Here is a 23,668-nt window from a genome sequence, read left to right as displayed (position 1 = left end):
GCTGAGCCTGCGCGTCCGGAGCCTGTGCTCCGCGACGGGAGGCCACAGCAGTGAGGGGACCACATACCACAAAAAAAAAAAAAAAAAAAAAAAAAATCTCTGAAGCTAAGAATTGTTCTAATTTCAGGTGAAGCACATGCCTCAAAATGAGGGAAGAAGACCTACCAAAGTTATATCTGTATGGTCCTGACAGAGAATGAGAGAAATAGATGCTGGGGAGGTAATCAAAACTATCCACTCCTGCTCCAAAGGCAATTCAGAATTTTATGTGGAATGTCACAAAACGATTTACCCTTAAATAGGAATAATGCCAGGTGTAATACTGTATATTACAAAGCTATTATTATTTCTTGAAAGTGTTTGCTTCCCTCTTAGGAGTTCATCTACATACTTACAAGAGGCTATATTTCGAGCTATGAAAATGTCACTAGCTTGGCAAGAAATGTGGCTTGGGAATGTCTCCACACATCATTTCTTTAGTCTTGGCATTGAATAATCAAATTTTGTAGATTTTCTCTCTTCTAGTTAAGGTAGTGATTTCAAATAATAATCTTCGTGGAATTTTAAAGGAAGCCTTATACTTGTGAATTCCGTCTCACCAGTGTCATTTCATTCTGTCATTATTGTTGGAAACATCTTGATAGACCACATAAGGAAGAGTCACCCACACACTGTTTACATCAGTAATTAACAGAGAGAGAATTTTAGGAGGGATTTTAGGCAGTGTCATCACTCCAGAATTTTCCTCTTAATGAAGTAACTAGCACAGTGGGCGGCCAGCTGCATTTTTAAACCCAGCAGGCAAGATTGTGAAATAGAAACTATTAAGTGTCGGAAGGAAGGGTTTGAATATAACATTTGCTACTACTGAAAATGATAAGAAGCTCTCTTGTAAGGAAATGCCTCTTAGACAGTCCAGTCTAGGAGCTTAGAAAACTTCAGGGCTCTTTCCAAATACATGTTGCCATACATTTTCTAGTATAGCTGGACATTTCGTAGGCCAAGGCCACAAAGCCTAAATAGGATCAGAATTCTCTGGCTTGTGAAGGCCTTTCTCCCTAAGACTAGATCCAGAATTATTTAAGTAGGCTCTTTTACATATACCTATAGGTTTGGGAATAAAGCAGTTGTCTCTCAGCACTGAGGTATTGATATTTTCAGAAGGAAAAATTGAAAAAGGAAAAAGCAGCTGTTTGAAAAACTAAACATACTAACTCCCATTCCTCTTAGATTTTTTCCCGCCTTTTCCTGACCTCTGGCCTTTGGGTTAATGGAACCAATGGCTAAGAATGGTTCCGATCCCAGGGAGGCACAGGCCTAAAAATAAGGGAAGAATGCTCACCAAAAGTAAATCTGTATGTTCTTGAGAGAAAATGAGAGATGCAGTTGCTGGGGAGATAATCAACACTATCCATCCCCAACTCCAAATACAATTCAGTATTTTATGTGGAATATCATAAAACGATTTTCCCTTTACTGGAAATAACAATGCTAATCACAAAGACTCAGAATCTCAGAATCTTTCAGGTCTCTGCAGTACCACCTCCCCCACATGAACCAAACCAAGCCAAAGAAGATAAACGTTGTTCCCACATGGTAGTACTTCACTTTTGAAAGAAAGAGAAGCAGTGCCTCTGTTTCAGTCTCAGAGCACTGGATGCCTTATGATCTGATTGGAGATCCTGCCTGAAAGAAGAGATTTTTGGCACTAATTAAATTTGAATTCAAATTTTAGTTTTGTTGCAAGTTTTACATAGGCCTTTGCGAATTCTCCCTCTCTTTAATTTTTTTTTAATAAATTATTTTATTTATGTTTGGCTGTATTGGGTCTCTGTTGCTGCACGCCGGCTTTCTCTATAGTTTCGGCGAGAGGGGGCTACTCTTTATTGTGGTGCACGGGCTTCTCATTGCGGTGGCTTCTCTCGTTGCGGAGCACGGGCTCTAGGCACGTGGACTTCAGTAGTTGTGGCACGTGGGCTCACTAGTTGTGGCACGTGGGCTCAGTAGCTGTGGCTCGCGGGCTCTAGAGCACAGGCTCAGTAGTTGTGGCGCACAGGCTTAGTTGCTCCACGGCATGTGGGATCTTCCCTGACCAGGGCTTGAACCCGTGTCCCCTGCATTGGCAGGTGGATTCTTAACCACTGCGCCACCAGGGAAGCCCTCCCTCTCTTTTCATCACTGATCTGAGGAGACCAATAATGAAGCCCTGGGCTGGCATACACCCCTGAGTGTGTGCTGGTGCTTCTGACCTGAGACCTGGATGCCCCCTTTATGTTGGCATCAGCCTTCCACTCCAGCTTGTCAAGGTCAAACTGCTGAAAGAAACTGGATGTGGGAAGCACTGGTCAGGCTTCACACTAACTGCAACCTCTAAAATTACTTAAAAATTTAAAAATCAGTGGTATTTTTGCTCGGAAATAAAATGTTTGTCCAAGTTAAAAAAGAAATGCCATCACATTTTGCTCTTAGGATGAAATAACTAACAAATTCAGTAATGAAAGTTTCTAATGTTTAAAATTTTGTATTTTGACAACAGAAAAAAAGTCTTAAAACAATGTAAAATCTCAAATGATTTCTTCTTCCCCTTTCTTTAGTTCAAATTGCACTTTTAAATTTGATAAAACAATTCTATATGTTCTACCATAAAAATAATTGCTGCAGTTTTTACAGCATCCTAACTTCTCTTGTTAACACATATACTAAATGAACCATTGTTAGATATTGCATAGTAAATGGTATAATTCATTTGTAACAGAAAAAACAAACAAACAAAAAATATATATACTGCTTTTAGCAGCAACCAAACACTTGAAAATCATTTTCCATTTCAGTCTGAATAAAAAAATAAATAAAAAGTCTATTATAAACATATGAGGTCTATTAATCGACCAAAAATTAGGAAACTTATTCATTATAGGAAGAAACTACTGTGTACTAAAATGCAAATCAAAAGTTCACTCTTCTGGTTTTTTGGAAACCTTTAAAGTTGTCTTATTTGAAAAGACAGGAAAGGAGAGAGTCAGATATTAGAGGAAAGAGAAAGGTATTACTATTTAAATCCCCGGCCTTCAAGAATGTAACTAATTAGCTGCTTCCAAGTTGTCAGCCTTGTTACCTGGCTAAGGTTTCCAAACCAGAAAGGGAGGAAGGTAATGGAGCCTTCTTCACCCTGAGGGCAGGGTAGAGGAAGGTGGCATGCATAGGGAAAAACCATAGATAGACAGCTTCCCTTGGTCTGTGTGCATCTGGCCTGTAACTAGTGTTCACAACAGCCAGTCTTTAGCTTGTTTGTACCATCCTTCACCGTTGCCATTTCCCCTATCAGAGAATGTAAATCATTTTAATAGTAGGCCCAAATAAAAAACCTATATGGTATATACATCTCAAAAAAGGTAAAGCGATGCATGCCAACCGAACTAAAATCGCTTGGATTGTCTACTTCTTGGGTCATCAGGGGTTCACAGAAGATTGGGAAAAGAAACTGCACATTATTGAGGACATTTTAGTTCCTTGTACTATCTCAGCAGAACTTTGTCCAGGCTCTGCTTTTACCTTTGTGCCTTGACTGTGGTCCTTTGTGGCAAGATGCTTTGGTTGGTAAAACATAATTTGGAACAAAGGATCCACTGAAGTGGAGGGAAAAAAAGGAAGAAAAGAAGGAAGTAACTTTTGAAGAATTTGATGGTTGAAAAGTAGTCTTTTTCACTTTTTGTGTATATGCATTGAGTAAAGAAGACTGTTAATTTTGTTTTGTGAAAGAGACCTTGATGTTTCATAAGAATTGTCGATAGCAAACATGTGTCTGCAACAATAGTAAATAATGTGATGCTACTTCTTAGAAGGATCTGGCAGCTCCACTTGAGTCATTTGTAATGAATGCAATGATATGTACTCTCATTAATCATTCCATATTCTATACAAACACTATGAGGTACAAGTAGTTCAAATACTTATAATCTAGGGATATGATTATATTATTGGTAGTTCAAGATCCTTGATTTCAAACTAAAAGCATAAGAAAAACCAGAAGCCTACTCTGTTTTGTCAATAAAATTACTTCAATACAAAAAGTACAAGTTTTACTTCTCAAACATCCAACAAATACCCACAGTTTCTATATTGCAGTCGACCTTTAATAAAAGCTTATATATGTGAAATGAGTATTGAAAGCTGTTGGTAAGCAAGTCCAGGCTTGATGGCACAAATAGACTCAAATTAACCACAGAGATAAGCTATTACTAAAGATACTTCCACTTAATGCACCTTTGCCACGAATCCTGATAACTGCCAGGAACTTAAACATGACTAAAATCGTTCCTCACTATAAGGAAGTTTAAAGGAAAAGATTACATAAGCAATTACATTGAATAAAATGTGGTAGATACAGTAAGAATGATACAGATAACTAAAGGATTAAATGAAAGGGCTCCTAATGTAGCCTGAAGTGGACTGGGAAGCTAAGGGGTAAAGTCTTAGCTAAGTCTTAAAGTGGACATGAGAAAGGCATCAGAAGGGTATTCAGGGCTAAGGAGAGAGATGGGATTGCACAGATGTGAAGGGAACTAATGTAGTTCAGTGACACTGGAAGTTAAACTATAAACCAGAGACTAGGAAAACATGAGGTATATAGAGGCAAAATAATGGCCTTGACTATCATGTTCAGAATATTGGATTTTATAATGACTGTAGTAGTTTGCTAGGGCTGCCATAACAAAATACCACAGACAGTATAGCTTAAACAACAGATATTTAATTTCTAACAGTTCTGGAATTTAGAAGTTTAAGATTAAAGTGTTGGGAGATTTGTTTTCTCCTGAGGCCTCTCTCCTTGACTTTCAGATGGCTTCTGTGTGTCCTCACATGGCCTTTTCTCTGTGCATATGCATCCCTGATCTCTTCTTTATATAAAGACATCAGTTCTATTGGATTAGGACCCGTCCTATAGCTCATTTAATTTTAATTACTTCTTTAGAGCGTTTCTCTCCAACTGTGGAGGTTAGGGCTTCAACATATGATTTGGAGGGACACAGATCTGTCTGTAACAGTAATTATGAAGAGGGTCCCCTGAAGGGTTTTAAGTGAAGAAGTAAATTTCTGCGTTAGGAAAATTTGTGTCTAGATGCGTAATGAAGATAGATTTGAAGGGGAAAAATAATGGAGGCCTGAGGACTAGTTAGAAACATATAACAAGTTTTTCACTGTGAGAGGCTTGATCTAGGGCAATTGTAGAATGAATGGAGAAGGGGAGACTGAGTTGAGAGAAATCTATCATTAATGGGATACAGAGGGTAAGGGGATAAAAAAATAAAAGTCCCAACTTCTGTCTTAGGAAAATAGGTAGTGGGTACAGGCTGACATAGAAAGGGAATAAAAACCGACCTTCAGCACTGGACCAATCTGCCTCCACTGCCTGTCTCCCACAGTTGCCCACACAGCTTTGCCTCTTTGATCTTGTCTCTTTGTACTCCCAGTCTTGCTTCTTCTAATCCAGCCACGATGGTGTGTCCTTGAACATGACAGACACCCACCACCTAACAATGCTATGAGTTGATAAAGGTAACAGCAGAAGCATTGTTCTCATTGCCTTGCTGTGGAATGCTGTAGACAAAAGTACATACAGAAAAATAGAAAAAACCTCCTAAGTACAGTCAGCATTATAAATAAACTGAGAAAAAAAACAAAACAAAACAAAAATCCCAAAACAAACAAAAAGTGAGGCAAAATTAGAAATGTAAAAGGGAAAGAAGTAGCATTTTGCAGACTCATTCAATCAGTATTTGTTTGTGTATTGAAATATAAAGACAAACTCTGGTGGTTTTTGGGTGATAATGATAAGAAATGTTAAACTAGAGATATGTACACTGTCTAGAGGTTTGCCATTGGAACGCTAGCCATGTGCAGTTAGGCCTTTTTTATTAAGGAGAAGTCAGAAATTGGAGTTTTATAAAAATCTCCTAAATTCTATTGGATCACTTAAAAAATACATTAGGTGGGTTGAACAAAGTATATCTGAAGAAGAGATTTAGCTTGTATTTGGTGTCTACTAGAATCTGGGGATTCAAATATGAATTATCATGAATGTTGATTATTACTTCAAGAAGTCAATGAATAGGGCTCTATTTAATCTTCTGTTTAAAATGCATTTCAATCATTCAAGGATCTTAATTAGTGTAGACAATCTCTTAAGTTCACAAAACTGACAATCTCAGGGTTTGTTTCAGTTTACTTTCAAATTCACAGCATGCACTTACATTCCAAGATTCTTCTGGTGGTGGTAATGAAAGGAGGAGCTAAAGACCATCAGGGTATAGCTTTGCAACACAAACTGGAGTTATGTCAAAGCTAGGTTTTCATAATTACATTGGGCCAGAGCCAGATAGTAAAATAATAAATGATTATAAGCTTATTAGAAATGTTTTCCCTCAGACATGATGTCATTAGAAATGGTATGCCTTCACTTATTTGTAATTTGAGAAGATGTTGCCTAAGTACAGCAAATGAGGTGGGACAAATTATCTTTGATTTTCATAGTTGAAAAATATGGAAACATAACTATTTCCAAATATAACTTAGTTATTCAGGGACAAAACACCTCAGATTTGTTACAGAGATATTCTTTTATTGATTTGGCTCTTTTGCTGGCATTTCCACCTACTTTACCCTAATTGTACGTAAGTGTAAGGGTGAGAAGGAGGTGAAATTTTCATCTATTAATATTATCTTTTAAACATGTGTCTGTTTTAATTTCATGAGTTAAGTCTCTTATGGGAAGCACTACAAGGTCATGGGTATATGGAATTTACTATACCTTTATTTACACTATTAATTGAGAATAGTCTAAATCATTGATATATGCAATAGCATAAGGAGATGACTTAGATTAGAAATACACCTGAGGGTATTGTTAGAGACCTCCAACAGCTCGATCATGTGGCAATATTTTGAAACAAGTTTATAATCTTTTTTTGAAAATTAATAATTCACTTACCCATGAAATTATTTGTAATTCCTTGCTTAAGATTACAATGAGAAAAAATAAGAATTATTTTTTGTATTAAAGTTGTCTATTTTATATTTTACAGTTTAACATTCTGTTAAGTATGTGATAATGCTTATTTGTTTGTGTTTATGTAGATAAGGCTTATCAACTGTGAAGCTATTAACTATCTAGAGGAAGTCACAGCAGGCGTGAAGCGGGAAAATCCTTGCCAACAATATTCTTATTGGTTAGTCTGTTTGCCAATTTTATGTGGAAAAGGAAATCTGAGTTCCAAATTGTTTAATTTTGAAATTAATTAAAATTTACTCATCAGTATTCCCAGAGACATCTACATTCATGTGTTATTCCACACCTTCTGAAATAATAAATTCTAACTCTGCAGACTCGTGCAAATACATAATTAATAAGCAAGGTAAAATCCGCTGTATATACTATATTGGACTACACCCTAAAGACGATTTTAAAACCTTTGTTGGGTTTCATAAAGTCATTTATGAGTAAGAATGTGCCTGATTAATTTTCATAGCTATTAATATTTAATGGCATAGCTCTTAAATTTAAAGAAGTAAACATGGTTCATGGGGAAAACACCCAGAATATATGGGACTCATTTTTAAAGAATCATTTTATATTTTAACGTATTACTTAGTTCAGTTTCTCTGTATTTTGAGTATTTGAGAACTCTTCCTTCTGAATTTTCTTTCCTGTATTTATATGTACAATCCTGATTATGCAACCCAGCTTCACCTAATATAATTACGTCTTAATCCTTCCATCCCTTTGGCATGCCCAATGTTATTTTCAAATGTGTAATATTATGATAACAAATATTTCAAATTAGAACCCTCCAGCTTCTGATATGAATTTTTTAAATTGCCTATGAGTACTTGGTTTTAATATGCAGAATAAAATGGGCATAAATTATCAATGGTTATTTTTGCTACCTTCAATAAACTTTCCACCAAAAGAAACTGAAACAAAACAAATATATAATAGTTACCAAAGATATGTCATATGTAGGCAGATACGAATTTTTGTTTAAAGAGAGACACTTCTGAAAGTCAAAGTGGGCAGTGTTAGTAATTATGTCAGGATAGTAGGGGTATACAAGAAGAGCCCTGTACTAACGAGACCATGTGTATGAAATCTATCTCCCAGAATTATTTATATTTTTATGAGCATTTCATATTAAAATAAGAAGTTATACATATACCTCTTTTATAAAAGGAACTGATTTCCTTTTTATTTTCTTTTTTTCTTTTTTTTTTTTTGTGTGGTACGCGGGCCTCTCACTGTTGTGGCCTTTCCCATTGCGGAGCACAGGCTCCAGACGCGCAGGCTCAGCGGCTACGGCTCACGGGCCCAGCTGCTCCGCGGTATGTGGGATCCTCCCGGACTGGGGCACGAACCCGTGTCCCCTGCATCAGCAGGCGGACTCTCAACCACTGCGCCACCAGGGAAGCCCATGATTTCATTTTTAATGCAAGGAAATCTATGCTGCAAACATTTAATTATAGATTTACTAACTCTCTAACAGTACTTTTCTTTAAGACAAGTGTCACGTTCCTAAAATCCATTTTTTTTAAACATCTTTATTGGAGTATGATTGCTTTACAATGGTGTGTTAGTTTCTGCTGCATAACAAAGCGAATCAGCTGTACATATACATATATCCCCATATCTCCTCCTTCTTGCGTCTGCCTCCCACCCTCTCTATCCCACCCCTCTAGGTGGTCAAAAAGCACTGAGCTGATCTCCCTGTGCTATGTGGCTGCTTCCCACTAGCTATCTATTTTACATTTGGTTGTGTATATATATATCCATGCCACTCTCTCACTTCGTCCCAGCTTACCCTTCCCCCTCCCCGTGTCCTCAAGTCCATTCTCTATGTCTGCGTCTTTACTAAAATCCATTCTTAATTTTAAATGTATGTGAGTAATGCGTTGATTCTTCACCTCTAATGGGCCCTATTTCCAAAGATTGCCTGGGGATAAGTCAGCAAACTACATTTTAGAAGATGTGTAATTTCAAATTTAGACATGGTAGGTCACCTTCTTATATCAGAACTGATCTTTAAAGGATGTGATGGACCTTGGAAAAATACCATTTAATGTTTTATACTGTAAGTGATCTGGCAGATTAAAAAAAATAACCGTAGTCTAAGTATTTGTTGAAAAGAAATCCTCTAGAAATAACTTCACAGAGATAATAGTGAGATGGTCTGGTGATTAGAGCTTATCATATTTTTCCTTGAGTTTTAGCAAGAATATAGGCAAACATTCAAATATTCAATTTATTCTTCTAACATGTTATCTGCTTGTCAGTGGAAAAAGAAAAGAAAAAGGTTTTGACCATGGTGAACCGAACACTACATGGATACTTTGAAAGATGAAATCTTTTATTTCTTTTAGATTAGAAATTCATTTTTTAGAGGTCAAAGAATAAATACTGAAGAGATAGTGAAGAATGTTTGCATATAATCAGCATTAGCAATTTGACTAAAAAGTGACAACTACTTATCAAAATCTTTTAATATTTTTATGCATAGGGAAAATATTCTTTTTCTTTTTGTTCCCCTCAAGTCCATTATGTCAAAATGTCAATATATGCAGGGCCATTCTGTTTTAGGGAGATGCTAGATGCTCTCATAAACCCCAGAATTTCAGGAAAACATTGAAGTTGATTTCTTGTCCTTATCACAGCGGTCCCCAACCTTTTTGGCACAAGGGACTGGTTTCGTGGAAGACAGTTTTTCTATGGATGTGGGGAGATGTTTCAGGCAGTAATGTGAGTGAGGGGGAGCAGCCCATGAAGCTTTGCTCGCTTGCCCACCGCTCACCTCCTGCTGTGTGGCCCGGTTCCTAACAGGCTGCGGACCGGCACCAGTCTGTGGCCTGGGGGTTGGGGACCCCTGCTTATAAGACTTCAGAGGTGATTCTTTGACGGGTGATTTTCTTTCATATGGTTAGCAAAGAACCTAGAATCCCTCTAGCCTGTGATCCCATCTTCCCTAGGGCCTAGGATTTCCGTGCATCCAGTGGCAGGGCAGACAGGGGACATGGACTAGATACAGAGGAACCCCAACAGATCTTCAAAACCCTGGCCTGGAAAGGTCACCTCTTGCTTCCAGTCATGATCCACTGGCAAGAGCTAGTCACATAGCCACACCTGATAAAGGTGTTCTGGGAATTCCCTGGCATTCCAGTGGCTAGGGCTCTATGCTTCCACTGCAGGGGGCCTGCGTTTGATCCCTGGTCGGGGAACTAAGATCCCTCATGCCCTGTGGCACAGCCAAGAAAAAAAAAGAAAAGTGTTCTGCTGGTCTATAGTTTCTATATGTGGCTACTTCCTACACTCTGGAGTAAAGAACACACATTTTTGTTGACTAACTATCTCTATCAAAGTAATTATGGTAAATTTAATTTGATAGTGAAAGTTCATTCAAAAGATGAGTATTAACAAGCCATTAGAGTGGTACCTCTAAAAGGGTGAGCTGTGTCCCCAAGGGGAAAAATATCTTCAGTTAATATCATTTTACAGTTTGAATTAATACCATGTGCGTGAATTGATTAAATTGTCTATGTAAATTTAATGGAAAAGAATTTTAGTAATCAGTAACTCATCTACCCTAGTGTTTTACTGTAAACCATATACATCTTCTATTTACTTAGCACATTACAAAATGGGGACTTGATCATTTAAAGAGAATAAAAGTTAAAAAGATGAAATAGGGTTTGCTTAATTTTCCTGTTGGAAAACATTCCCACTAGTTCACATGATGAAAGAAAAAATAATCCCTTTATTCTAGTCAGATTGACATCTGGCCAGCTTAAGCATATGATGAGTACTTTAGAGAAAAAAGCAGATATAGCACAATATAATTGGCATGATTTTGATATCTTTCACTCTTTCAGCCATGAGGTTATTGTGAATTTTATCAATTGAAGCATTTACTGGTGGGAAGCCTGCTCTCTTCACTTCTGAAAAATCTCCAAGTGATTCATTCTGCTAAAAGACTCATGAGAAAACAGAAACGATAGTCTAAAGGCTCCCTAGACATTAGACGGTGGAAGGAATCATAATTATCCCTGTGTTTTGTCCTGAAAATATACACCTTTATTTATTTGTGGATCAACCAAAAATATGAAGAGTCTTTTAACTAGTTCTAAAGGGTTCACCTTACAATAATGACCTTTTCCTTACTTTTATAAGAGGATTATTACCCTTGATAGAGATGGTAATACACTTTGAGGGAGAATTAAAAAATGAAGGCGGGACTTCCTTGGTGGCCAAGTGGTTAAGAATCTGCCTGCCAATGCAGGGGACACAGGTTCAATCCCTGGTTCCGGATCCCACATGCCGCAAAGCAACTAAGCCCGTGCACCACATCAACTGAGCCTGTGCTCTAGAGCCCACAAGCCACAACTACTGAGCCTGCGTGGCACAACTACTGAAGCCCATGAGCCTAGAGCCCGTGGCAAGAAGAGAAGCCACCGCAATAAGAAGCCCATGCACGGCATCCGGCTTGCTGCAACTAGAGCAAGCCCACGCGCAGCAATGAAGACCCAATGCAGCCAAAAATATAAATAAATAAATAAATAAATAAATAATTTTTTTTTTTTTTTAAAAAGGCACTCAAGAAAAATCCTTAAATGCAAAGAGCAGTCTCTTTTGCCATTGGGAAAGTGGATTATATTACTAGCTACAAAAAGGTGATGGATTTAGGCTTTTGCAACCTAGTATGCAGAATAAAGGACCATTTATAGATTTCACTACTCTGAGCACTGCTAAATTATTTATCATTATACTTGGGATGTCTGGAATGGTGTGCTCGCCAGTTTAGTCTAGCCAATGTGAACATGAAATTGGCAGTCCCATGTTAAAAAAGCTCAAGGGCATGACTGGGAGCTGCTGTCTACTTCAAGGGAGAAAAGGAGAAGAGGAAATCCTAAAGCTTCTTTAAGTCTCAAGAGGGTTAATTTATTTATTTTTTTTAATCATCCTAAATCATTTTATAGGACATCTATGTGCAATTTAGGCAAAGTTCCTACCCTCATACATCTGAAGTAATTTAACAAAAAATTTAAAGGAACAGATTATCCCTTAAATAATCATATTTTGTGCCTTACCATGGCCCTCAAGACTGAATATGATGTGAACCCCAACTCCTGTCTGATCTTATCTCCTACCATGTTCCCCATTTTCACCAAATTCCACCCAGATGTTGTTTATGACTCTGGATTCATTCCTTTAACATTTTCTTTATATTGGTCTGGGGAAGTTTTGAAACTGACTTAAATGAGAGCATAATTTCAATTTCTCTTCTCTATTTTTCTTGTTTTGCATATTTTGCTACAAAGAATGATATATTTGAGGCCTAGTTTCACTGATATTTTCTAAGAATTGTTGTATGTTTAAAAAATTGATCTAGAGTGGGTCCTGCAGACATGTTGTAGTAGTAGATTCAATTGTAAATGAAATATATACACTAAGGTACAAATATGGAAATATATCATGTGTAAAAATGAAAATGTGATGGCAATGCTGCAGCTTGATACTGTTGAGTGCAGGATTCCAATTGTGAAGACAGAGGCACTTGTTAAATTCCTAAATGGTATATGCATCAAAATCATCAGTGTGAATTTGTCCAGCATTTATTGGTAGAGATGCTTTACGGATAATGAATTTATTCCTCACGTTTAATTTTTAATAAAGTTGAAAAAGTAGTATTTTTACAAAGGAAGTGAAATATCTAGATCTCAAGAAAAATATTACAAAGTAAAAAGGTACTACTGCTAACTGTATTTGCAATACTCACAGTCACCAGCCAGCACAGAAGCGAAAGTTGTCACTGGAAGATTCAAAGGCTGCCAGCATACTACTCAACACAGTACTCTCACTAATAGCATTATGCATGCTTACACTGAAAATGATCTCAGAAACATTGAATTTATACCAAGTGGCAAACTTCAGAAGGATCTCTTTCCAAGCTTCATAGCATGCAGTTCAGAAACTGATTGATCTTATTAAGCAGCTGCTGTTGTCTGCTATGAGGCAGTGATGCTTAAGGTCACTACTTATTCTGTGCACCATTTATCCCTACTGAGAATATTTGCACTGGAGGATGTGAGCAATCAATTGGGATCCTGATGGCTAAAATATAAAGGCTAGCTTCTGATAGTTTAAATAAGCCACACTAGATTTAAAACACCTTTCAGCATAGTAACCACCCTAGTGCTAAGAGAATTAAGATAAATTCATCAGGTCTAATAGAGAAAGAAAATCCAGGGTGCCAAGAGATAACATACTGCACGTGGAATGATGCTCACTTTATTTAGTCTGTGCTTAAGACTCACCTCTTAAAGAATCCTTTCTTGACCTCCATGTCTGAAAGAACGGTTGTGACCCCCTACTCCCAGACACATTTACTTTATTTCCTTCTTCTCATTTATTTTTCTTCAAACATGACTACCAATCCATATAAATCTATTTAAATGTATGTATGTATGTATGTATGTATGTATGCATGTATGTGTGTATGTCTCACCCAATTAGAATATCATCTTTATGAGGGTAAGGACTTTGTCTTTTTTAGATCACTGCAATATGCCGGTGTCTAAGACAGTGCCTGGAGTATAAAAGACCTTTTAAAAAAATAAATGAATGATGTGTAGTAAAAAGGAATGTACTATCCTTTTTTTCTCACTAGAACCAAAGTAAGGAATTTTTTAATAAACTATCTCAGAATATAGAAAGAGTTTTACAGAGAACCTTTTATAATGGAAAGGAAGCTATTAATTTATAAGATAATGGTAAGAAAAAAGTACAGTTTGAAAGGAAACAAAAATTAATATTTATATGAGGTATGCATAAGGATGAAGATTTTAAGAAGTCTAACATCTTGAATTATGAGTGCTATAAATTGTTTTTTAATAATTATTAAATTATACTTACTATGCCTGACATTACACTAGACATTATGCGTAAAAAGATTAATAGAGCATATGTCCTGCCCTTCAAAGGTTCACAGTCTGGAGAGAGTTGCAAACAACTACAGTATATTTAAATCAATAATGTATGTGTTAAAATAGAAGCCCAAGGATCTGTGGGAACAAAGAGGGGAAATGCCTTGCAATGTTGAGGGAAGGCTTTGAGAAAGAGGTACTATTTAAATTTAATTTTGAAATATGATAGAGATTTGTTGGTTGGTTAGACAAAAAGGAGCAAAGATGTGAGAAATAATTTGTATGTTCTGGTCAGAATCATGTGTATGTGTGTACATGTGTTATGTGACAGAATGGAAGGAGACTGATAGAGAAAGAGGGAGCAAATTATGGTTCTGAATATCAGATTAGAGAATACATTTTAATTTTATTCTCTAGGTGATAGGAAGCTGCCAAAGAATTTTAAGCAAGGGAATATAGCTTGAACAAGTTTGTGTTTTTAAAAAGTGATTTCTGTGTCTAGAATGTGGTTAGTACATTGGAGGGAGACAATATTGCAAGGTAGGAGATTGATATCTGAGACCTCCAGTGTTCCCCAAATTTTGTTCAATGGAACACTGGTTTTAGGGGATGTCCATTGAGAGTGTGTGAAAAAAGGATCACATGATCAGCTATGGTTTGGCAATATTAAGTTAAGCACAGATAAAAGGTTTATTATTTCTATTATTTTATTATTGCTACAGAACTTTTTATCAAATTCAGTACATTTATGTGCATCATGAATCTCTAAGTTGGGGGAACGTTATGTTGTGTTTTCCAAACATGATTGGCCATGGAACCATGTACCTTCCCTCCTCCTGGTCAACTGCCAATTTTATATATGACACTCTTGAATCCTTAGTAGGGCTAGCATTTCGGTGGACTTTCTCAACTGGGCTTCTATGAGAAATTAAGCCCTTAATGAAAATTATTTGAGTGAGCCTCTTGGCAGTTCTCCCAAGCATGGTTCATAGGTAATACCATTCCAGATGCATAAAAGAGAAGCTGATTTCTTACATACAGTGAATGCACTTGGATATTAGAAATCAGTTCTTTAATGGAGCCCCAACTGAAAGGAACACACTTTGAGGGCTTGAGTTAAAGCAATAGGAGTGTTAATGAAGAGACTGCCCCAAACACTTTAGTGAGTTATTTTGATTTGGGGGGGAATTTATGGTTTGGATAGACAGCTGTTATCATAGATTTTCTTTATTGAAGATAAATAAATACGCCAAAAAGAATCTCAATACATATATGTTTGAATTTAAAAGTCTGACTTTTTCCTCCTCATAATTACATGACAGCAAGGCAGAGTTCTATTCAAAATGATTTAGAGACACCTTAATATAAGGAACAAACTTCTTCTATAGAAAATAATGGGTAGGGAACATTTGCATCTCAAAGAGTCTGGGAACATATGTTTCAACAAAACTGACCATTTTGTTGAAAATTATTGAAAATTATGAGGAAATTAGACACTGAGAGAAAATGGTCCAAAATATTTATTTTTAAAGGTTGACAATATAAGTGGTAGGAAAAGAAAACAAAGACTTAAGTTATTTGATCAGAATGATAAGTTGTTACAGAATAGCTGTGACATAGGGGTATGTTGGAAACTAAAACGTTATTAGAAATAAAAGTTTTTAAAAGCAGTGTCTTACTGAAAATATGGAAATTTACATGGCAGATGACTAAACTTCATGCAATTGACATTTTAAAGTATAATTTAAGGCCATTTATATTTTTAGTTTCAGAATGAAAGCTGTTAAATAGTTTAGTGGGCAAAACAATTTTATCACTACTGTAGATTAATTTTTACTTCAGTAATCATGGAAAGGAGTTTAAATTTTTCTATCCTTAAAAGATGTCATGTAGAATTTGAAGCAACACAAAGACCACACGAGAAGGCTTGTTTTTCACAAACAGCTTGATTGATGGAAGGTTTCTTTCTTTTTTCTAAGTAGTGCTGTCTTGCCAGTGAGATAGTCTCTACCCAACTATGGACTACAACCTTCCCATGTTGACAAAGATTTTTTTTTCTTTTTAATTTTTTTCTTTATAATTTTGATTGGTACCTGGAAGGAAAGGCTAGATTTCTGATACTACTTTGTGAATTTCATGTCTGTTATCCATACTATACAGTGTGACCAATGATTTAAAAATAAGCTTTTGTAAGTATTTTATGTTCTTTTATGTTGGTATCCAAAATTAGAAAAAAAATATTAATGAGTGGATTCTTAATATTTAAACATGATCCTATAATTTATGATTTCTTCCTATAATAAAATTTTATCTTTATGGTACAGTGAATATTTATTTTGTTAATTCCATTTCATGAAAATCTGGACTTGCATGGGAACTTTCATAGGCATAGGATTAATTTTGATTCCTAACTAATTTGATCACAGATGCGAATGGTCTGTGTTGTTCATTAGAATGATTTTCCCTGTATTTTAAATGTGTGAAAATACAAACTTACATATAAACACATTGCATTTTAATTTAATATGGGGGTTATCAATTTTGATGTTTATGCTATTCAGGACAAATGCTGGCCTTTAGAATTTTTCATGATTGCTTGAGTACATTCATATTTTCCTTTTTATACTTCTTTCTTCTTTTAAACTTTTCTTTCCATTCTAGCATTTGTATTTTCTTAAGCTTCAAAACCCCAAAGCACTTGCTTTCTCTAAGCCTTTTAAATGAGCACTTTCTTTCCAGGTGTTTAATGCCTCTCATTATTTTTGGTGATCACTAATTGGTTCTTCCACCTCTTGCTTTTTTCCCAAAATTACTTTGAGTGCTTCCATTAAGGCTGGCACCTCTGCTGCTCAGTCAAAAAGAACCTCCTTCTTCAAAGCTGCTCCATATATAAAATGCGCAGGCAAGAGGCAGCCAAGAATTCAAACAGCATCTAACCCCATCTCAGGTCACTTCAATGTTTCTTGTTCAACAGCTCTATTTTTTTTATTTCTTCAACTATCAATCTTATTGACATAGCTTGAATTCTGAAGACATGCTTAATATTTCCTTCCCTAAGCAAAAACCTTGACCTATCTTTTCTGTTAACTTTTGTTATAAATCCTACTTGAGTATCTACTCTATTATCTACCTAGGGTCTCTCTGACTGCTCTGTATCAATCAAATTCTGTATCAGTCAAGTTCTAGTAAATTCAGCTCAGTAACATAGTTTGAATATCTACCACTTTAAAACCTTTATTTGGCCTGAGTATTAGGGCTTCACTGACAATAAGACATCTTCCTGACTTTGAAGAGTTAAAAGTCTAGTAAGAGAAAAAGTTACATAAATAGATAATTTCAGCCTAATATTTTAAGCTGTGAAATTGAGGGTATAATCAGGATTCTGTTGGAATCTAGAAATAAATTCTTGGCTCGATCTTAGAATTGAAGGAGAGCTTCTTGAGAAAGATTCTATCTTGTAAAAGTAAGCAAAATGGGAAGATATTTCTAACAGCAGAAGCCCAGATATGAAACAGAATGAATGTGAGGAAGACTATAAGTTTTAAATTTTTATTTAATAAAATACTGTTGTATTATTTTTAATAGTTTCAAAATGTTATTTTTTCATACTGTGAATTTTAAAGTAAGACAGTGCATAAAATTGCTGTATCAGCTGTTTCTATTTAACAAATCACCCCAAAACTTGGGGTCTTAAAACAATAAATGGTGATCACATTCACAGTTCTGTTGGTCAACTGTGTGATTTTTCTGATCAGATTTTGGCCTGCTAGGCTGAGGCTTGATGGCCTAGGATAGCCTCACCCATATTTCTAGTGGTTGGCAGAGTGATTCCTTTGGTTAGAGGAGAGTTGGAGGGATCAGATGGAACTGGCTGTCTGAGCTTTCCTTGATCTCCAGTTCTCCAGGCTTCTTTAAAAGGTGGTCTCAAGGTTCCAAGAAACTGCAAGCAAGAGCAAGGTCCAGTATGCTAGTGCTTTTCAAATCTCTGCCTGAGTCACATTTCTTTTTTTTTTTTTTTTTAAGTGAACCATTAACCAAAGCAAGCCACATGGCCGATCCCAGAGACAACTGGGGAGAAAGAAACGTCACCTCTTTATAAGAAAATAGTTGCAATTCAGGTTTCAAACAGATTATTTGTATAGGGATAGGAACAATCTGTGTCTATCTTTGTAATTTACCAGCCACCCTGTAGACCTTGTAAAATTTTATCATTTCATTCTTTTTCTTCCTTCATTGTGTTGTTTTCATGTTAAAAAGCACATTCCAATTTGTCCTGGGACCAATTATTATAAATTTACAGTAAGAAGAGCTGATGTGTTTTTTGTTTGTTTGCTTTTGTTACTGTTAATTTAGTACATTTGTTTCCTCACAGATCTCCTTTGTTCTTTCTACTTGATCTTTTTTTAATGTAATCTTCCGTAAAGAAATTCCCCCAAATATTTTTCTTTCTAGAAATCAAAGCAAGAAAATAATTATTTTCTCTGGAAGGAGATATTGAAATTATTTTTAAAAGATACTTCTTTGCTACTCAGTACCCGCATTTGAAATACTCTGTTTGGTAGCTTTATTACTAGGCTTTTGCAGAGTGTGTTGTAGATATACATTTTTTGTCATGCTTTTGGATATATAGCAACTTTTATGATATTTTAGATCCAGTTTTTCCCTGGTGTCCAAAGTACTCTTAGCTAGTAATTAAAACTCACAAGGCTCATTGCTGCTCTCTGGCTACCTGGGTGCCATTCAGAGCAGATCCACTGTAGCTACTGCAGTTCACCCTTGAAAGTTCTAGAGACTGCAACTTCTCTCACATTTTTCTTTCTTTCTTCACTCAAAATATATCAGCTGTTTCCAAGGAAACATATCCTACCAAAGGACTTTACATTCTGGAGAGAGCAAATTTAATTTCTGGAGATTACTGCTGATTAAGCAAAAATGTGCTGCTACTCATCCTGGTAAGAACAAATAGTTAAAATTTCTCTGCATCAAGTTTCTGGTGGAGTTTTTACTAGTAGAAAGAATAGAGCAGAGTAAAATTATAAATAAAATATTTAAAATCTGTTCTGAGATAATTTAGGATACTTTTTCATATTTTAGATATATATACACATGTATTTATATAGATGTATATACACATATAGATGTATGTATAAATATATAAATAAAATAAGGCTGGCTTTAGGCTTCTTTCTAAAAAAAATGTTGGGGGGTTCTTTAATAATGTAGAAAAGTACAAACAAGAACATTTTCCAATAAGTGTAGCAGATTTAACTCATGCAAATGAATTTCTCTCCTTTCTGAAACCCATACTAATGACAGTAAAGAGATTTTTAAGACATAAATTCTACAACAATGGGAAGACTAATAAAGGAAACAATAGCTAGGCAATTTTGGAAGCTGGAAAGTAGGTGGATGAATGGTAACTATTTGAGCATAGCTGAGAAATTTCCGTTCTAAACTGACATTGCAGAAAGCCTAAAACCAAGCCCATCCAAAGGTCTAAGGGATTGATGGTACCAGGTCCTTCTGGAGGTGGAAAATAAAATAAAAATAAAGTTATTTAATAAGCCACACTCGCAGAGAAGCCTGAACACTTGAATCTACACAAGTATCTCTAGTGTGCCTTGTATTCTTTCCCTTATCTCTTATGCAGTAGTAGACAAAGAAAAAGTTTGGCAGACTTATTTTCTACTCTTGTGTATAGTATATGTAGTGTAAATTATGCCTTCCTGTAGTTCATTTCTGTAACAAATTTTATGGGTTTATTTGGTTCTTTGTTTCTGTTTTTCCTTTTTGTTTTTTGTTTGTTTCGTTTTAAACAATAAAGCCTCCATAGGACTGTGGAGGAATTCCCTCACTGAAGTGTATGTTGATAATGAACAGTCTTATGGCTTTATTTAGTATTAATGCTTTTTAATCTTTTTTTCATATTTATTATAACTTTTTTCCTAGCTTCTTCTTTGCCTATATCTTTTCTCTATTATATAGTTTATTTTAATAACATGGATGAGTTGAAGCCTGGCAATTATAATGAAATTATCAGAGGTTAAAGTCTTATCTGGAATTTAAATAATAACAATGATGACAAACACACAGTAATTTCTAAGAAAGATGTTTCACCCGCCCCCCCCCCCGCCCCCATTCCCCTAGTGGACCTCAAGATGTAGTTGGCTTGCTGGAAATTTCTTAGCGTTTATAATTGTGAAAATACTTTTTATGGTAAATTAGTAAAATCTGAATGAAGCAAGGAAATTTCATTAATCTTGAATTTTTTTCATTTTAAAATGTCTTCGATGTTGGGATTTTATCATATGTGTTAACATTCTGCTTCTCTTCGCTCAAATGTTTAAAAATATTATGCTCTTAATATTAATAAAAACCTTTTTTAAGTATATTAACTGTTCTCAGTAAAACCAACATTACACTTTATTGCTCAGTGTGCTTCGTTAATTCTTCCAAACAGCTAATTTTCCTTTACTTACTGTCACAAGGACAGCAGAGCTAATTAATTTGAGTACAAAAAAAGGCAGTTTTTAGGGGTTTTTTGAGTGCTTTTAATTTTTGCTGTGAAATTTAGTATTAAAGAAGAAAAATAGTTATATCTTTCATTTCCTGTCTTAAAAAGGGAAAAAGGCAATTAATTTCTACTTCATAATTTATTCAAATCAAGACTAAGGATAGAAGAAATTGCTGTTTTCATCTTTGTCTGTACTTGTAAGCAAAATTTTAGTCAGACAGTTAGACCACAGTAATTATTCATCAAGAGATTGCCTGTATGTCTGTGGCTGCTGTTGGTATACTTATATCAAACCAGTCAGTACTGCTTTCAGCATTTTCTGAGAGTTTACAAAACCAAGTCTGAGGCATATGTACAAAACAATGAAAACTTTGGAACTGCATCTCTTCTATACATTGCAAAAAACCCCGTCTTTTAAAGGAAAGTGATCTATAATCATTGACCTAACATCAGTGAGCCAAATCTCCTCAGTTTCATTCAAAAGATTCCATAAATTTTCTTGTATTCAGATTGAGGACAGTCTGTTAAAGTAAGAGAGAACAGTAATCCAAACCAATATTGATATTCTGTCTGTGGGATTAAAAAATGTCCATATAAAATTCTCACTGTCCATTATAAAAGCTTCTATCTTAACATGCTCATCATTACCTCCCATTTCCCCAAAGCTTTTCTTACAAATTCAGTCTGATCTGTTAAGGTATATTTTTATACATGTGGCAGGATCATAATAAAGTAAAAATGAAAATAATAAAAATGAAAAAAAACAGATTAGTAATAATATGATGAAGAAAAGAATAGTTAGCATTTATTAAATATTTGCTCTGTGCAGGCATTCTGGTGGGTGCTTAATGTGGGTTATCTCGTTTAATCATCACTATTAAGTAGATAAAAACTTTGCTTCCATTTAAAAAACTGAGGCAGACACAGAGAATGGACTTGGGGACATGGGGAAGGGAGAAGGGTAAGCTGGGACAAAGTGAGAGAGTGGCATGGACATATATACACTACCAAATGTAAAACAGACTATAGTGGGAAGCAACCACATAGCACAGGGAGATCAGCTTGGTGCTTTGTGACCACCTAGAGCGGTGGGATAGGGAGGGTGGGAGGGAGATGCAAAAGGGAGGAGATATGGAGATATATGTATATGTATAGCTGATTCACTTTGTTATGCAGCAGCAACTAACACACCATTGTAAATCAATTATACTCCAATGAAGATGTTAAGAAAAACAATAAATGAGGTGTGGCATAGACAAAAATAAATAAATTAAAAAATAAAAAAAGACTGGAGCAGGGAAAATTTAAAAATATATATTTCCCAAAGTCATACAGTGAATAAGCAAAGGAGCTGAGATTGAAATCTAAGCAGTCATTTTCAAGGATTCACTATAACCATAACATTCTACTGCATCTTCCTCCTTAGTGGTTAAGTGTAGTCATATCATAAAGTAACTATGATGATGACATTCTTCTCAGTAAGAATTATGCAAAAATTGAGAAAACCAGCTGTTGAGTTTTGTCTTTACATCTCAGAAGGAAAAAAAAAAAAGATTGAAAGATAAATGTTTATTATAACGGTCATATTAATAGGCTAGTGAATAGGAAAATGTTTTAAAAGATAACCTGAAATTGGCTATTTAACCGGGTATCATTCTTTCCCATTGTGACCTAGAGTAACATTTCTGCAATTTCAGAAAATGACCAAGTCTCATCTTCTTCAAACCTTATTCTGCTGTCCTATTTTGTCTTTGCCACAAGTCTTCTCTAACTTAAGGTCCTAACTTTTTCTTCTCTGACTCATTTTATACATTCACATCTTCCTAATAAAACCAGTCCTTACTCAGCAATCTTGATTTTCCTAGAAGCCATCCCAGTAAATGTGCGTTAGCCGTTTCAAAACAAAAGGTAACTTTAAAAACTGAAAAAGAAGAGAGATGGTGTTCAAGCAGAACTGTGTGGTCACAACCCTATAATTTAAAAAGATTTTAATATGAATTAATTGTCAACACAAAAATCCTCTATTATCTTCTTTCATGTTTGAATCTTAGAATGTAATCCTTCTAGAAATACTTCTTTGTAGATTTTTCCAAAGATAAAACATATTCATCCTTCAGAAACTGATACAGTTTCTTCCATCATTATCTGTACTTGTCAGTAATTGGTATTCAGCTTGTCCCTGATTGTAATAATTTCAGCAAATATTTACTGTGTTTCTGATATGTGTTAGGCACTATGCTAGGGGATAGGGAGAAGATAGTGTCTATTGAAGAAGACAAACATTCGAACAATAACCCCAATGAGTATATTATTAGTCTGATAGAAGTGCCCTGAAGGATAGGAACACGGTTCTGAAGAGTGTTTAACAAAGAAATCTGAGCTAGTCTGAGTGGGCATGTCATGGGAAATCACTCTAAAAGAGACATGAGCTGAAACACTGGAGAAGAGTCAGGAGGCGTATGGAGCTGAGATAGGAATAGGTTCTAAGGAGAGGGAAAGTATGGCCAAATGCTCTTCAGGGAACTTAAAGGTTCCACTTGTAGTGTGGCTGGTGCTTGCAGTACAAGGCGAGTGAGGCTAGAAATTTACTCCTTTCCTATGTATCTAAAATGATACCAGTCTTGTAACATCCTTGGAAGAATTGAGAAAATAGTCATCTCAGTCTTTTTATGTAGGGTTTAATTATCTTGCAGAACACTAGTTGAGAAAGACTGGTTTGCTTCATGCCAGATATGGTTTTACCTATGTCATGAATGTAATGAATATGGGATATCTTTAAGCATTTTAAGTGAAGCAAAATCATTGTCATGATGAGATTAACTATAACAACTGTATTTAATAGTTAAGGTACCTCAGAAACAGCTTATATATTTTGTTATATATAGTTAAGAAATACCTTTTAAAAACTCATAAAACATGTCCTTAAAAATTACACTGTAATAGTAGATATGCATCATTAATGTACCCTTTCTCGGATGCTTTAGAGATAAAATTTTTGCTTTCTATTAAAAATGCAAATGCTGCATATTTACAGTTCTTTTTGAAGTATGCATACCTCCTTATTTTGAAGTAGAAAACTGGAAATTATTTTGAAAAATTGCCTGAATGGTGATAAAGACCCCAAAAGAGACTAGAATGTTGAAAATGAAATGTAGAAAATGAAACAATGGCATCTGAACTTTGAACTTT

At 35.4% G+C, this 23,668-nt stretch overlaps 1 protein-coding gene across 33 annotated transcripts in view; it reads left to right on the top strand.

Annotated features, from left to right (window-relative positions):
• Window positions 1-23,668, top strand: part of ADGRL3 (adhesion G protein-coupled receptor L3) — a gene marked incomplete at both ends in the record, with an annotated part of 572,210 nt that overhangs the window by 107,016 nt on the left and 441,526 nt on the right. The window lies entirely within an intron of this gene.

This window comes from Grampus griseus, assembly GCF_964374135.1.
Source record: "Grampus griseus genome assembly, chromosome: 4".
Lineage (NCBI taxonomy): Eukaryota > Metazoa > Chordata > Mammalia > Artiodactyla > Delphinidae > Grampus > Grampus griseus.
Note: the sequence above shows the minus strand (reverse complement) of the source record. Positions and strands in the feature narration are given on the sequence as shown.